We start from the raw sequence: 15,264 nt of genomic DNA on the forward strand, positions 1-15,264 counted from the left end.
TCTCGACAGTTGAAGATTCATGAAAGGAATTATCCTACTCACGATCTTGAGTTAGCAGCCGTTGTTTTTGCTTTGAAGATTTAGAGGCATTATCTCTATGGTGAGAAATGTAAGATCTTCACAGATCATAAGAGTCTTCAGTATCTCTTCACTCAGCATGATCCTAATCTTTGTTAGCGAAGATGGATAGAGTTACTAAGTGATTATGACTGCACCATTGAGTATCATCCGGGTTGTGCAAATGTGGTAGCTGATGCACTAAGTAGAAAACCTCAAGGTCGACTTAATGCCTTGTATGCTTGCCGTGTTCCTCTACTTGCAAACTTGAGAGCTACTGATATAAAGTTGGAAATGGAAGAGCGAAGAGAAGCTTTTCTTGCTAGTTTTCAAATCAGGCCAGTTTTGATTGATCGTGTACTTGAAGCTCAGTTGGTTGATGAGGAGATTCAAGAATTGATTCAGTTGAGAAGTGAAGGGAAGAAGAAAGACCTTAGGATTCGGGAGTCGGATGGCATGCTTATGCAAGAGAACAAGATGTATGTGCCGAATAAGGAGGAATTAAAGAAAGAAATTTTGGATGAAGCACATTGTTTGACTTATGCGATGCACCCAGGAGGAACCAAGATGTATCATACCATTCGCCCATTTTATTATTGGCCAGGTATGAAAAGGGAAATTGCTGAGTACGTAAGTAGATGTATTGTTTGTCAGCAAGTCAAAGCAGAAAGGAAGAAACCTTTTGGTCGGATGCAGTCACTTCCCGTTCCTCAGTGGAAATGGGAAAATATCACTATGGATTTTGTGTATAAGCTTCCACGTACTTAGAATGGATTTGATGGCGTTTGGGTGATTGTAGATCGGCTTACCAAGTCAGCACACTTCATTCCAGTGAGAGAAAAGTATCCTCTAAATAAATTGGCTAAGTTGTTCATCACAAAGATTGTGAAGTATCATGGCGTTCCAGTGAATATTATTTCTGATCGAGATCCAAGATTTACTTCTAAGTTTTGGATAGCTTTTTAGGAAGCTCTTGGTACGAAATTACTGTATAGCACTACTTATCATCCTCAGACAGATGGACAATCTAAGAGGACTATTCAGACGTTGGAGGATATGTTGAGATCTTCAGTGTTGCAGTTTGGTGATTCTTGGCATGATCGCCTAGATTTGATGGAATTTGCCTACAACGATAGTTTTCATTCGAGCATTGGTATGTCACCATTTGAGGCACTCTATGGTAGAGCTTGTCGTACGCCATTGTGTTGGTCAGAGGTCGGTGAAAGAGTGCTTGAGGGCCCAGAGATTGTGGATGAGACTACCCTAAATGTTCAGGTGATTAAGGCTAACCTGAAAGCGGCCCAAGATCGACAAAAGAGTTTAGCAGATAGACATGCTACTGATCGAGTTTATGATGTGGGTAACTTGGTATTCTTGAAATTGTCACCTTGGAGAGGTGTAGTACGGTTTGGAAAGAGAGGCAAGCTAAGTCCTAGATATATAGGACCTTATGAGATCACTGAGAGGATTGGTGAAGTTGCTTACAGATTGGAATTGCCTCCGGAGTTATCTAAGGTTCATAATGTGTTTCATGGCTCGATGCTTCGACATTATGTTTCAAATCCTTCGCATGTGATTCCTCCTCAACCTTTAGAGATTAATTCAGATTTGGCGTATGATGAGGAACCAGTCACTATCTTGGATTGGAAAGACAAAGTTCTAAGGAATAAGACGGTGAGCTTGGTGAAAGTATTATGGAAGAACCACTCAGTAGAAGAAGCTACTTGGGAGACAGAAGATCGAATGAGAGAGATGTATCCGAGGTTATTCTATGAGTATTAAGTGGTTTGATTGGTTGTATGAATTTCGAGGATGAAATTCTATAAGGAGGGAAGATTGTCACAGCCCGTCCCGGGATTTTATTCATCGAGGACGTGATATGATGGAATTACCCTTAGCGGGTACTAAGGTATGTGTGTGTGACATATAATTGGTTTAAAACATACATTCCTAAATTCTTGGAAATGAATTAAGTTTGATTTAATAAAGTGATATGTGTGTTTGTGTGGCTAGGGTTGGGAGTTGGACTTGTTTTTTTGGATGGACCACACAACACACACTCGGGACAACCTTTTCCTTCCCTCTTCCCCGTGCTCTCTCTCTCTCCTCTCCGTTCAGTCTCTCTCTCACTCTCGAAACCGTACGGACACACTCACCATCGAGCCTACAAGCACGGATCGAAGATTGTGAAGGTACCATCATGCTCGTGAAGCCTATACGAACTCAACCACACCCATTTCAGGTAAGAAATCTTTCGATTTCACGTCGAAATCACAAGCACCGATTTTGGCACTGTTCATGAACTTTATGTTGGTTGATTTTTAGGACAATCCAAGCTCATAGTGAGCTTTAGGAGGTTCTCACGAAGCTCGGGGATATTCGTTTGGAAGTTTTGGACGTCGGGATCGTGTAGTTCGAAGTTGGCCGATTTCTTGGAATTTCTCCGATGAGATTTCGTGATTTTTAGAGCCTTAAAGTAGTGTAACGTGAAACTACATGTTTAGGGCTTCATTTTGATATAGAATACGAAGAAAATGGTTGAGAAATGACGGAGAACAAGGCATTTGAAAAAAGCCCAGAATCCGGCCACCGGAAAAACCAGTCCTGCGACGCGTAGGTCAGTGCCACCCATGGCGCGTGGGGACGCGTGACAAGCCCAAAAATTATTTTAAAAATTTGTCGACATCCGTGACGTCGAGTAGGTCACTGTGGTATATTCCAATACCCAATTTGAGCACCGTATGAGAAATTATTACGAATTATTGGTTATGTGCTTTAAATAACGTTTTTATAGTTATTTCACATAGAGGACACACTTATTCCGAGGACGAGCGCATCCAGGGACGTCACGGGGGTTACGACCCTTTGACTTATCAGTGAGTGGGCAGTATTTCTGTTTATACCTATATACTATTGATATGTTTCCCAGAAATTGAGTTTGAACGAAAATACATTTTCAAATGCCATGCCTGCATGATAGGAGTTATATGAATTGATAATTGATGCATATATATATGTGAATTGGTGTTGTGGCGCACAAGTGAGTATCAGGTGAGTTTTATGTTATTCATGTGCATTGTTGATGTGTATTATGTTGATAGCTCATAACCTGCAATCATGGTGTTAGTGCTTATATTATTCACCTCGCACCGCACGCTCACCTTGGATCCAAGTAGGTGCATGTCGTACAGACCATGAGAGGGTTCCGACATGTCGTACAGACCATGAGAGGGTTCCGACTGATAGGTGACCTTAGATTGTGTACACAGATGTTTGATTAGAGAAGCACTAGAGCGTATTATTATTACACCATCCTTATCATACAGACTACTTCAGGTAGTTCCGATGTATATGCAGTGTAGTGCCGTACAGGTCACCGAGGTGACTCCGGATGGATTTGATGTTGAGCTATAGAATTAACCGTACAGGATCAACTGCAGGGTCTCCGGTTAATTCATTATTTCACCTGTTACATTGATGCATCATTCATTCTATTTTTGAAAGTTTTTAACATGGCATACTTTTTGGTTTTTTAAGAAAGATTGACGATTTGAGATAAATGAAAAGTATTATGCTAGAATGCTAGTTTCTGGGAAAGTATACAGGTTTTACAGCGAGGGGTTAGAAATGTTTTAAATGAAAGGTTTTCGAAAAGTTTTGTTTTACTGACCCACTCAATTTTGTTTTGCGCCCCTCCAGGTTCTAGTTAGCAGTTGATGGCTCACGAGGCTTTCTTCGGCGTTCTGACAGACTCTCCTAATGTAGGACTCACCTGCGGGTGTTGTAACTTAATTATCATCCTACTTGACTGCACCTAGTTGCTTATGCTCTGAAATTGTGTGTTGCACACTTTAACTCTCTCTCTAACATGCTTTTGGTTATTCTTGCTAGTAGTTGGTTTTTTATTCTTTCGTAATTCTCTTATTTTGCTTCCGCACCGCACTTTTGGTTACGTCACGCTCACGTGACGGCCAGCATGCCTTGATTCTAGGATCGGGGTGTGTCAGATAGTGTCATTCAACCTATTTTAGTAGCAAGTCGAGTTCCGCACAAGTTTTTTTCCCCCTTTGAAGAATGCTAGCTACCTTTCCCACTTGCTTTCCCTTATTTAATAATCATTTGTTAATTAAATCATTAAATTATCCACTAAATTTGAAAAATCTATTTTTTTTATTATTAATAATTTTTAGTTTTTATTTTTATTTTTGTACTCTCTTTCTTTTTTATTTATTTATTTTTTCTTCTGTTTTTACGCTTTCTTAATTTGACGTGTGTGTTTCCTTCACACCTCTCTCAAACTCTAACGGCGCGCTTTTCTTTTCCATCAAATTAAAGTTGGAAGGCCTTTTATATATATTATCTACAATCTTCTTGTTGTATCTGCCCTATCTAAATTGACTACCAATTGAAGTCTTTGTTTACATTATGCAGCCAGCTAGTCCAAGGAACTCCCTCCTGCAAAGTCGTACCAGACATTACCTTTTTTGTGTTGAAGTAAAGGTAATTACTAAATGTTTGATTGTGCTTGTTAAAGTTTTTTCTATTTACCTAGGCTTTTTTATTATCATCCTACATAATGTTGAATAACAATTTCGACCTTATTGTGGAATGACAATTTCGACCTTATTAAAATTTAATATTAAATAACTTGTGTTCCTTATTGTGGAATGACAATTTCAACCTTATAGATTCTAAATACACCCAAATCACTTAATGTATTATTTATCTTCCTCAACTATCATAACTCCTTTCCACCTTCCATAGTTGAACAAAACCCTAACTAACGAAACTACAACACGTTACTTGAGAAAAATTATTTTTGACAAATGGAACACGAAATCGATGTTTCAGAAGCTTTACATGAGGTAAACCTAAAGCGTGCAAGAATCATTTGTAGAATGCACCCCGAGAAAATGACAAGTATTGACGGATATTATATATTGAAATAGAACCAAAGAATCTAGTCTTTTTCAGCCATATATACTAGTTAAATTGGGAACACAATGGCACAATAACACACCTAAAAAAGATGACAAAAGTAGAAGAAGAAAGATTTCCATTCAGAATTATGAAATCTTTGTTAATACAAAAATAACACATAAGCTTAGACAGATGAATGACATACCCCGACCAAAATCAGGGCATGCTGGTCGTCACGTGAGAGTGACGTAACCATATGCACAGTGCAGAAGCAATAATGATATAAGGGAATGCGAATAAACAAAAACCAAATCAACTAGAGTACTAGATTAGATAAGGTGTAAGTGCGAGATTAAATGTGAAATATACAACCAGAGCATAAATATCTTAGATGTAGTCAAGTAGGACAAGAACTAATTATTCAACACCCAAAGGTGATCCTACATTTATGATGTTCTATCAGAACCACCGTCAAAATCCCCGTGAGCCACCAAGCACTGCTACCTAAAACCTGGAGGGGCGCAAAACAGAAAGTGTGAGTGGACAAAAACAAAACTTTTCAAATCATTTCATTTCTCAAAAGTTCTAACCCCTCACCGTAAAACCTGTATAATTTCCCAGAAAAATATAATATCTCAAAACCATACTCAGAAAAACGGTATCCATAAATATGCCATGCTAAAGTATCTCAATGAAATGCCATAAATAACCCAGTTAAAATATATCAATGACAGGTATCATAACAACCAGATCTCCCTAACTCAACTGCATGGTTGAGTTTGTAGCTCATAATCAATCTCAATCATATCAAATCAATTCCTGCACATGAGTTGGAACCACCTAAACTGGTTTGTACGACAAGACTAGGTGTATTATAAATATGCTCTAGTGCTACGATCACGTGAAGACTATGCGAATAATCGCGGGTCACCTACGAGTCGGAAGCACCTAAAGTGGTCTGTACAACAATCATGTGCACCTAACTTGGATCCAAGGTGTGCATATGGTGCGAGAGGTGAACATCACGTGAAGGACTATGCCCTAACTTTGGGCGGGAGCACTAACATCGGGTGCAGGTTTATGAGCTCTCAATGCATCACATCATACATTGCATAACTGAAACAATCTCAAGTCTTTGATTTATGAACTTATCTAGCAATTACCTGTGCGTCTGCAACACCAATCATGAATGTATGCAACTACTAATGCATAATTAAAATAGGCAAATACTTGCATGGCATTTCCAAAATGTATAATCATTTAAACACATTTTCTAGGAAAAATCTCAAGTATATAGGTATATACGGAAAACCAAAAGCCCACTCACTGATATGTCGAAGGGTCGTAGCCCTCGAGCCTCGATTGATGGCGCTCGTGCTCAGGATAGGTCTCACCTATATGCGAAATAACTGAATAAATGTTATTTAAAGCACATACACAAAACTAGGAAATAACTTCTCATACATTGCTCAAATAGGGTATTTGAATATACCACCATAATTTACTCAACCTCAGGAACATCCCCATATTTTTAGAAAAAAATTTCATGACCCCATGCGCCCTTACGCGCCGGCCAAGCCACGACCAGACGCGCGGCTCATGCGCAGGCACGTGCCTAGCACACCCAACAGATTCCCTAACGACGTTAGGGAATATTCCGTTAAAAACTAGGATATGCCATTAAAATTACCTGACGTCGTTAGAATATTCCGTCAACTTTGACGGAATATTGTTCTCCTTCTTCCTTGGTTCGCCGGAATCCAGCACCGGTCACTGCTGCGATCATCGAAAACTGGGAAAATTTAAAACTTAAATATCTTTTTCATTTCTTCACCAAAATTCATGAAATTTGAACCAAATTGAGGCTTAAGATGAGAAGAACATATTCATACCACTTTCAAGCCCTAAAATCCAGGGAATCTCGCTGGAGAACCCTCGATAAATCGGCCAAAATTTGAAGAACTAGGACTTCCTAACGTCCAAAACACTCTAAATTTCTTCCCCGAGCTTCGTGAAGATGTTTGAAGGCTTCCTATAACCTTAAAACTCCATGAAAACTTCAAAATCACGAGTGCATGAACAATACACAAAATCGAGGTTCTTGGGTTCTCGGGGTTTCGAGGGTTTCACGTCCAACCAAAGGTATAGAACAACTCTTGAGCTTACTAGGAGTTCAAAGATGTCAACTACACCTTCGATCCGTGACTGGAAGTGAAGGTTGAAGGTTGTCCATACGGTTGTACAGAAATGGAAGAAAGTCCAAGAGAGAGAGGAGAGAGAAAGGTCAACGAGAGTTTGGACGTGTGTGTAAGTGTGTGGTCCAATTTTGGGTCACTAATCACAACCAAACCCACTAACTTTAAGTTCCAAAAAAACTTAGGAACTAACTAATTTAGTTTAAAACCCAAACTCAAGCCACAATACCACATAATGTACTCGACGTCCAAGGGCAATTTAGTCAATTCACATCATCGATAACAATAATTCAGGACAGGCTGTGACAACCTACCCCCCCTTAAGAAAATTTCATCCCCGAAATTCACATACGATAATTACAATCCACTAATAATCATAAAACAACCTTGGATACATCTCTTTCATACGCTCCTCCGTCTCCTAGGTGGCTTATTCCACCGAGTGATTTCTTCATAAAACCTTCACTAGGCGCACTGTCTGATTTTTCAGAACCTTATCTGTAATATCCCTCATTTAATTAAGGGTGAAGTATGATTATAATTGTTTTTATACAAAATTTTAGTCTACTTAGTTTTTATTTGTTTAATAGCTTTTAATACTATACTTTTTATTTATTAGAGATTTCTTATTATTGTTTAAATATATATAAATATATATATAATAATAATAATAATAATAATAATATTTGATAAAAGAAAGGAAAAGAACATTCTTTCATGTTCTTCCTTTCTGTGGGATGGAAACAAGGAAGCTGGGAGGAGGTGGCCTTCCATAGCTTTAGGAAAAAAAAAATCTTCTTTCTTCATACCCAAAAATCGGATAGAGATTAGGAAATCTTGTGATAGGTCGACCTTTGATTGATCAAAGGAGTGTGTCATAGAGAGTTGTTCATCTCCTATTTCACAAGGAGTGTGTTCGGCAGAGGATGAACTAAGAAGAGACACAGAGGTCTATAAGCAGAAGGTGGATGGCCTAGGAAGCTAGGTTTTTATCATGACTCTGATAAGAGTGAGTAGGATTAGAGAAACTATAAAAGGGGTTGCAGAGAAGTGGGAAAGCATCAGAAATCGAAAAGGGGTAGAGAAATTGAGAGTTAGAGAACGTGATTGTGAAGGAAGGATTCAGAGATTTGAAGGGTAAACTTCTTGTTACTTGATTATTTAGATTTTTCGAATTTACTTTCCTTAGTTGAATTGAAACTGCCATGAGATATATTTGGAGTTCTTAGTTTTATTTAGGGTTTTCTACTGTTCAATGAACCAATCTGAACTTGAATTAGAGTTGGGTAATTTGGATTGGGTGTGTGGATCAAATTTCTTGATCAATAGTTTGGTTCAAGGGGTCAATTTCTTGTGAGAACCCGTATTTCTTTTTAAATAAGTCTTAAGTTATTTATTTAGCTCGTGGGAATTTTACTAAAAATTTAGATTGTCACTTTAAACCCATTAAATATTTTGTTTAAATTGTTTTATTTGGTCACCATCGATCATATGTTTTCTACCCTAGGATAAGGACAATATATTCACATTTCCACCTTCTGTATGGTTGGTTTTGTAACTAAGCTACACAGCCACCTATTAGACTAGGTGTCCAATTTATAATTATGCAAACCAATTAGCCCCCATGCAAGTCACTTGAGTTGGCCACGTAGTTGATAGGTGTCACTTTACATAGTGACTAAGGTTAAGCTGGTGGCAAATTATGCCGCCTTTATGCCCTATAAATAGGAGCTAAGCTCCATTTGTTTTCCTGCCCGAGCTCGCATGCAACGCCTGCTCTGGAGCTCACGTAGTGTGTACCTATTATATATATATTATATTTAAAGAGAGAAATTAGAAGATAAAAGAGAGTAAAGTAGAAGTAGAAAGAAGTTTATATATGTATAAGAGAAGGGAATAAGAAGCTACACACTGAGAAAAGGCTTGTGGTGTTAACCAATCGCATGTTATGTATGGAGGTAATGATCTCTATATTTTATATCATTCTCATTCTTTTGCTCTCTTGTTTGAATAAAGAACTACTTTTGTGTGAACTTTGGGTTGTTCATAAGTTGTAATTTTGGCTGAAACTTTCAATAATGAATATGTTGTTTAGTTAATTTTGTTCCAAGCGAGTTGTACATGCTTTTATTTCATGTCACATTCTTAATTATATTAGTTAAGCTTATAATTAAGGTGTGATTCACATTCTAAACCAAGGTTTATGTTAATCCTTGGGTTGGGGCGTGACATTATCTTTCCAATCCAAAATAGTCACCAACTCCTCATCAAAAGTTAAATCCGGATTAATTTCCAAAGGTTGAGGAGGTATTACATGAGAAGGATCTGAGACATAATGACGAAGCATAGAGACATGGAAAACATCGTGAACCTTAGATAGCTCTGGAGGCAACTCGAGTCTGTAAGCAACCTCACCGACTCGCTCGATGATCATATACGGTCCAATGTATCTAGGACTCAGCTTGCCTTTCTTTCCAAACCGCACAACACCTTTCCATGGTGATAGCTTTAGAAATACTCAATCACCTACATTATACACCTGGTCAGTGGCATGTTTGTCTGCTAGACTTTTCTGTCGATCCTGGGCCACTTTCAGGTTAGACTTAATCACCTGAACATTTTGCGTAGTCTCATCCACGATCTCATGACCCTCCAAGACTTTTTCACCAACCTCTTGCCAACATAAGGATTTATGACAAGATTTACCATAAAGAGCCTCGAAAGGTGACATACCAATACTTGAATGAAAGTTGTTGTTATAAGCAAATTTCATTAAATCCAACCGTTAATGCCAAGCATCACCAAACTGCAATATTGAAGATGTCAGCATGTCTTCCAACGTCTGAATGGTCCTCTCCGATTGCCCATCTGTCTAAGGATGATATATTGTACTATAAAATAATCTCGAACCAAGAGCTTCCTGGAATGCTAACCAGAACTTAGAAGTAAATCTAGGATTACGATCTGAGATAATACTAATTGCAACTCCATGATACTTCACAATCTTCGATATGAGCAATTCAACTAATCGGCTTAAAAGATACTTCTCCCTCATAGGAATAAAATGTGCATACTTAGTAAGCCGATCAACTATCACCCAAATGCCATCATAACCATTCTATGTACGAGGAAGCATGTACACAAAATCCATAGTAATATTTTCCCATTTCCATTGTGGAACAGAAAGTGGCTGCATCAATCCAAAAGGCTTCTTTCTTTCTACTTTGACTTGCTGACAAATGATACACCTACTCACATATCCAGCAATTTCTCTTTTCATACCCGGCCAATAATTAAATGGTCGAATGGTATGATACATTTTTGTACCTCCTGGATGCATTGCATAAGCTGAAATATGTGCTTCATCAAGAATTGCTTTCTTTCATTCCACATTATTTGGCACATACATCCTACTCTCCTACATAAGCTTGCCATCAGTTTCTCGAATTCTGAAGTCTTTCTTTTTCCCCCGATTCCTCGCTTGAGTTATTTCCTGGGTCTCTTCATCATTCATCTGGGCTTCAAGTACACGATCAGTTAAAATTGGCTTGACTTGAAAATTAGCAAGGCTTCCTCTCAATCTTCCACTCCTAACTCCACTCCAGTTGACCTTAAATCTGCAAGAAGAGGAACATGACAATCATAAATGGCATTAAGTCTAACCGGAGTCTTCCTACTAAGTGCATCCGCCACTGCATTTGCACGACCAGGGTGATATTCAATCGTGTAATCATAATCACTAAGCAACTCAATCCACCTTCGCTGCCGAAGATTAAGATCCCTCTGAGTAAAAAGATACTGAAGACTCTTATGATCTGTGAAGATCTTACATTTCTCACCATAAAGATAATGTCTCCAAATCTTCAAAGCAAAGATGATAGCTACTAACTCCAAATCATGAGTAGGGTAATTCATCTCATGAGGTTTCAATTGTCGTGAAGCATATGCAATCACCCTACAACGTTTCATCAACACACAACCCATACCATTTAGAGAAGCAACACTATAGACCTCAAAATTACCACTATCATCTGGGAATGCCAGAACAGATGCATGCATGAGATAATACTTTAAATGCTTAAAACTTTGCTCACAATTATCACCCCACTCAAACTTAACTTCTTTTCTAGTCAACCTCATTAATGGCAAAGCAATGGCTGAAAAATCCTAAACAAACCGTCTATAATAACCTGCTAGGCCAAGAAAACTTCATACCTCAATGACGGTTCGTGGTTGTTCCCAATTCTCCACAGCTGCCACTTTCTGAGAATCCACTTGAATGCCTTGAGCAGAAATGACATGTCCCAAAAATGCCACTTGATTCAACCAAAATTGACATTTGCTAAACTTAGCATATAATCGATGTTCCCTTAATTTCTTCAATACCAAAGTAAGATGTCGAACATGTTCTGCCTTAGACTTAGAGTATACCAAAATGTCATCAATAAAAACAATGACAAACCTGTCTATATATGGCTGAAATACTCGATTCATCAAATCTATGAAAGCTGCTGGCGCATTCGTCAATCCGAATGGCATCACAAGAAACTTATAATGACCATAACGAGTTTTGAAAGCAGTCTTAGAAAACACATAGGCACCTCGAAACTGATCAAATAGATCATCTATACGTGGCAACGAATAACGGTTTTTAATCGTTACTTGATTTAATTGCCTATAATCAATACATAGCCTCAAAGTACCGTCTTTCTTCCTTACAAACAACACTGGAGCTCCCCGGGGTGAAGTACTAGGTTGATTAATACCTTTATTGACTAATTCCTGCAACTGGACTTTCAATTCCCTCAATTCAGCAGGAGCCATTCTCGTACCAGGAAGCAAATCAATAGTGAACTCCACATCTCGGTCTGGCGGCAATCCAGGTAAATCATCAGGAAATACATCAGGAAAATGTCTGACTACTCGAACATCCTCCACACTACTAGTAGCAACATCATTCAGCACTACATGAACTAAATTTCCCTGGCAACCTTTTGATAACAACCTTTTTACTCTTACAGCAGAAATAACACCATGCCTCACCCCACTACGATTACCCACAAAAGTAACTCCAGGTAATCCAGGACGATGGAAAGTAACTTTTTTTCCCGTAGCAATCTATATTAGCACGATTATAGTGTAACCAATCTGTGCCTAAAATCACATCAAAATCAACAATATCTAACGAGATAAGATTAGCTGGCATAACTACTTCCTCAACCATCACTGGACATCCTGGATATACACATTCAACATAACATCTCTCCCCTCTAGGCAAAGAAAACTCTAAATCATACCTTAAAGGTGTAGGATGAGGTTGCGTCACTTAAGCAAATGTATGAGAAATGACAGAATGCGTGGCACCACAATCAATTAAAACTCTAGCAAAGTGACCAAGAATGTTTAACGTACCCATGATCAAGTCCGGATGATTCTTAGCATCTTGCAGAGAGATATTATTAATACCTCATTGGGCTTGTTGTCATCCTCCACAACCTCTAATAGCTTGATTTCCTTGCCCCTGCACACCTCGTCCCTGATTCGGCTAACCAAATTGCCTATAAGATCATGCACTACTGAAAGCAATCTCTACCTGCTAGGGCTGTCCTCCCTGATACCACTAAGATCAACCAGCTGGAATGGAAGGATACAATGTATACCCTCCAGATACTGAGAATACCCACTATGGTAATAAGGATCCTACGAATACTGATACTGCCATGAAGCATAAGGAGCGGCATCGCCCTGATAATGGTAAGTACCACCTCGACCCATCTTACCATAACTACCAAACCCCGGAACTTGCTGGATCGATGCTGGTGGTGGCATAGAAGGCTGTTGGGGCCTTTGTTGACTCTGGGGACAATTTATAGCTTTATGTCCTATCTGCCCACAAGTAAAACATCCATTGCTGCCTCTCCTACACTCTCCAAAATGCCTATTATTACATATGAGGCACAAAGGGGCACTTCCTCTTCCAGCATCACCCTGCCTCTAGAATCTAGGACCTCTTGAAAATCTACCACCTCTCCTCTGACCAGTGGCACTAAAACCTCCGCTAGAATAACTGGAACTAGTTCCACTCCTCTTAAAGCTCTAAGTCTTGCGAGGTCCTTGAGAAGACTGACCTTTTCCCTTATCGTCTATCATCTGATTCCCATTCTTTTCTTCTTCTTCTTCACTCTCACTGGGCATATTTTATGAATCCTCAATCCTCAATAAAATCTCATAAAACTCCTAGTAAGTGGCACAATGAGTCGAGGTCGCTATAGAACGCCATTTCTTTTTAGTGCCCCACCTGAAACGATGGAGCATCTCAACCGAATTACCAACAACCTCCAGATGATAGCGAGACAAGTCAATGAATCACCTATAATACTCATTTGTCATCATCTTCCTCTGCTTCAATTGAATAAACTCTTGCTTTTTGCGATCAATATACTTAGGGGGAATGAACCTTTTCAGAAACAACTGTTTAAATACTTCCTAGTCCATAATTTCCTCTAGGGTCAACTGATAAGACTCCTGTCTCCACCTGGATGCAGGCTTCGGACCCAAAAATCAAGTAGTTGTCTCGACCCACCTATCAAGAGGAAGATTTCCTTGACTTTGCATTACACAAAAAGTCTTCTCAATATGATTGATCTATTTCTTCGCTCTTTCATGTCCTTCATTCCCCATAAAATGATTCAGCTTCAGATTATACACAGTTTCAAGAGGTGTCCTTTGGGGAAGACGGAGCAAAGACTGAATGGCATTAGCTATAGGTTCCCCTAACTGAGCTATATCGGGGAAACTAAGCTCAACAGAAGGACGTGGATCTCTACGAGGCGGCATAGTTTTCACATAAGACATCAAAATAATTAGAAATTCTCAAGATATGTCGGACTGCAAACCTAATGCTCTGATACCAAAACGACACACCCTGACCTAAATCAGGGCATGTTGGTCGTCACGTGAGAGTGACGTAACCATGTGCACAGTGCGGAAGCAATAATGATATAAGGGAATGCAAATAAACAGAAACCAAATCAACTAGAGTACTAGATTAGGTAAGGTGTAAGTGCAAGATTAAATGTGAAATACAACACCAGATCATAAATATCCTAGATGCAGTCAAGCGGGACAAGTACTAATTATTCAACACCCAAAGTTGATCCTACATTTCTGATGTTCTGTCAGAACCACCGTCAAAATCCCCATGAGCCACCAAGCACTGCTGCTTAAAACCTGGAGGAGCGCAAAACAGAAAGTGTGAGTGGGCAAAAACAAAGCCTTTCAAAATAATTTCACTTCTCAAAAGTTCTAACTCCCCATCGTAAAACCTGTATAATTTCCCAGAAAAAATAGAATATCTCAAAACCATGCTCAGAAAACGGTATCCATAACTATGCCATGCTAAAGAATCTCAATGAAATGCCATAAATAACCTAGTTAAAATATATCAATGACAGGTATCATAACAACCAGATCTCCCTAACTCAACAGCACAGCTGAGTCTGTAGCTCATAATCAGTCTCAATCATATCAAATCAATTCCTGCACATGAGTTAGAACCACCTAAAGTGGTCTGTATGAGAAGATAGGTGTAATATAAATATGTTCTAGTGCTACTATCACGTGAAGACTGTGCAAATAATTGCGGGTCACCTACGAGTTAGAACTACCAAAAGTGGTATGTACGACAAGCCTGTGCATCTAACTTAGATCCAAGGTGAGCATATGGTGTGGGAGGTGGACATCAAGTGAAGGACTGTGCCTTAACTTTGGGCAGGAGCACTAACACCAGGGTGCAAGTTTATGAGCTCTCAATGTGAGAGTTTATGAGCTCTCAATGCATCACATCATACATCGCCTAATTGAAACAATCTCAAGTCTTTGATTTATGAACTTAACTGGCACTTACATGTGCGTCGGCAGCACCAATCATGAATGTATGCAACTACTAATGCATAATTAAAATAGGCAGATACTTGCATGGCATTCCAAAATGTATAATCATTTAAACACATTTTCTAGGAAAAATCTTAAGTATATAGGTATATACGGAAAACCAAAAGCCCACTCATTGATATGTCGAAGGGCCGTAGCC

General features: G+C 38.9%; 1 pseudogene; it reads left to right on the plus strand.

Annotated features, from left to right (window-relative positions):
- The first annotated feature begins 12,811 nt into the window (after positions 1–12,811).
- LOC126625438 (jasmonate-induced oxygenase 2-like) overlaps positions 12,812–15,264 on the plus strand; it is a 44,628-nt pseudogene continuing 42,175 nt past the window's right edge.

Source organism: Malus sylvestris, chromosome 6, assembly GCF_916048215.2.
Source record: "Malus sylvestris chromosome 6, drMalSylv7.2, whole genome shotgun sequence".
In the NCBI taxonomy this organism is placed as follows: Eukaryota; Viridiplantae; Streptophyta; class Magnoliopsida; order Rosales; family Rosaceae; genus Malus; species Malus sylvestris.